We start from the raw sequence: 3,344 nt of genomic DNA on the forward strand, positions 1-3,344 counted from the left end.
TTGATATAGGCTATACATGTATGATGTATGATGTGTGATCATATCAAACATATTTCTACATTAGTCATGTTGTGAAAGAAGAATCAGAAAAAAAGGAAAAACCCACATGAAAGGAAAAACTAAACAAAACTAAAGAGAAAAGAGCATGCTTCCATCTGCATTCAGACTCCATAGTTCTTTCTCTGCATGCAGATAGCAAATTCTATCATGAATTTTTTGGAATTGTTTTAGATCATTGCAATGCTGAGAAGAGCCAAATCTAACAAAGTTAGTCATCACACAATGTTGCTGTTACTGTGTGCAGTGTTGTTCTGGTCATTTCATTCAGCATCAGTTCATGCAAGTCTTTCTAGGTTTTTCTGAGATCTCCTGCTCACCATTTCTTATGAAACAATAGTATTCCATTACATTTATATACCACAACTTGTTCAGCCATTCACCAATTAATAGGCATCCTTTCGATTTTCAATTCTTTGCCACCGCAAAAAGAGATACTATAAATATTTTTGTACATGTGAGTCCTTTTCCTGTTTCTATGATCTCTTTGGGATACAGATCTAGTAGTGGTATTGTTGGGTCAAAGGGTATGCACAGTTTTATAGCCCGTAGGGCGTAGTTCCAAATGGCTCTCCAGAAAGGCTGGATCAGTTCACTACTCCACCAACAATGCATTAGTGTCCCTAGCAACTTATTGCCAAAACCCAGGGTTGAACCAGGGATTTTTAAATCTTCAGCCTAATGCTCTCCCAACTGAGCTATTTTGGTTCTGAAAACTCCTCTCAAGGTTTCTCTCAAGAACTTTGGATTTGATTGTGCAACATGGGAGACACTGGCACAGGATTGCTTAGCCTGATGTGCCCACATCAGAAAGGGTGTTGTGCTCTATGAGCAAAGCAGAATTGAGACAGCACAAAGGAAACGTAGGATGCACAGATTTGGAGTATCCACCCCAAATGTTCACACGGACTATCTGCCCAATCTGTGGTAGAGCATTCCAAACTTGTATTGATCTGCTCAGCCCCAGTCAGACACAATGAAACTTGTCTTTATCACAATGATATCATTTTGGTCCTCTTCAAGAATGAAGGAGAACAACCAGACCAGACCACCAGTATTCCAATTTTCCCACATCTTCTCCAACATTTATCTCATTTTCCTGTTTAATCATGTTAATCGATCTGATATAGGTGATTTGGTGCCTCAGAGTCGTTTTAATTTGTATTTCTCTTGTCAACAGTGATTTATAGCATTTTTTCATAGAAATATAGATAGCTTTAATTTCTTCCTCTGACAACTGCCTGTTGCTATCCTTTGACCATTTATCAATTGGGGAATGATTTGTATTCTTATAGATATGACTCATTTCTCTATATACTTTAGAAATGAGGCTTTTATCAGAGACACTGGCTATAAAAATTGTCTCTCAGCTTTCTGCTTCCCTTCTAATCTTGGTTGCATTGGTTTTGTTTGTACAAATGCTTTTTAACTTAATGTAATTAAAATTATCCATTTTGCATTTCATAATGTTCTCTCTTGTTTGATTATAAATTCTTCCATTCTCCATAGATCTGACAGGCAAACTATTCCTTATTCTCCTAATTTGCTTATAGTTTCACCCCTTATGTCTAAATCATGTACCCATTTTGACCTTATTTTGGTATATAAGATGTTGATCTATGCCTAGTTTTTGTCACACTATTTTCCAGTTTTCCCAGTAATTTTTGTCAAATAGTGAGTCTTTACCCCAGAAGCTGGAGTTTGGGGGTTTATCAAATAGTAGATTACTATAATCATTGACTACTGTGTCTCCTGCACCTAACCTTTTCCACTGATCCACCATTGTTTCTTAGCTAATGTACTATATAATCTTGATGAAAAATCTTTTGATTTCTGGGCTAGAACTCTGAATACACTAAAGCAGAGGACCAACTCTACAGTACTCCCATCAGAGCTATTTGGAACTCCATCTAGAGGAGTTGGGTTTGGGAGAATGATGGAGTTCTCTCTGGCCCATTTTATAAGACTGTGAGTAGATGTCCTATCTAGGCAAACCTTTGGACAGCTTTTTTCTTGTGTTTATTTTCCCAATTAGGTGACTAAGCAGCAACCTAGGGAAGGAAGTGTTCAATTGACCTTATAAATTGCAAAAAAGTCATGAGATCCTGAGAGGTCATCAAGGCAGACGCTACAGTGTTCACCAAATCTATTGGTTGTGGTTGCTACAATCACCAAAAGTGAGCTAGCACCAATGGAAGGATCTACATCAGAGAAAGGGGGCCATGGGAAAAGACTTTTGGCTGTTTATCAAATTGTGCTCAGTAGAGGTGAAATGTAAAATAGCTAATAAGCAGAATTTCCAAACCATATTATGTCTTAATGAGACTGTCAGCCTCCTTCCAGAATGCACCCTGCCTAGAAGTTTCTGAATCCTATTTAAATAATTGCGAATGCATGCTTTGATTCTCTTGTATTTATTATTGCTTTCTAGGTGGGAATAAAATTACCTATCTTGTGTCTTTTACTACCCCTTCCCCTCATTTTGGGGAAACCCTAGAGCCCAAAATAGAATTGTCCCCAGAGTAGTCTGGATGAGGCCGATGAGCTGAGAATTTGAAAAACTAAGAATCTGACATCCCCTATTGAGAAGCCAGACTTTCCCCAGAGCTGAATCCTGGGTAAAATGAGGTGACATATTACAGACAAGGACTGGTGCCAATCCTCAGCCTCAGCCAATTAGTGCTAGCTAGCTATTCTGCCAGTATACACATCTCATTTAAACTTTAAAACAATCCAATGAGGACCCTACAAATAGCATGGGATGGTGAATACAGAGCTGTACCTGGAATCAGGAGAGCTGGGTTAATTCTCAACTCATACTTTCCATATTTGTAAAACGGAGCTGATATCAATAAAATTTATCTCACTGATTTGTTATGAGGGTCAAAGAAGGCGAGTAAATATAAGGCTTTTCACAAAACTTAATAGTGCTACAGAGATATCAGCTAGTATCCCCATTTTACAAGTGAATTGGATTTAACTGAGGAAGGGCTGTGCAAAGTCACCAGCCTCACATTCTCCTCTGGAGCCATCTGGGTCCAGTGGCAAGATACAGATCAGGATGATAGATGGGGAAGATGAAGCTAGAAGAGTTTACCCATGGTCATATGGTATCAGAGGTTGAATACTTGTTGATTTGACTGAATAAGCATTCATAGGCTATCCTGCTATTTTTCATTTGGGTTATGTGGGCACCTGGGATTCTGTTCAAGTCCCACTGATGAGCTATTTGGACGACAACAAAACTCATTAATAGTGACTCAGTAAGTAAAAAGTAGATGCCAGGA

Source organism: Notamacropus eugenii, chromosome 1 (genome assembly GCF_028372415.1).
Source record: "Notamacropus eugenii isolate mMacEug1 chromosome 1, mMacEug1.pri_v2, whole genome shotgun sequence".
Lineage (NCBI taxonomy): Eukaryota > Metazoa > Chordata > Mammalia > Diprotodontia > Macropodidae > Notamacropus > Notamacropus eugenii.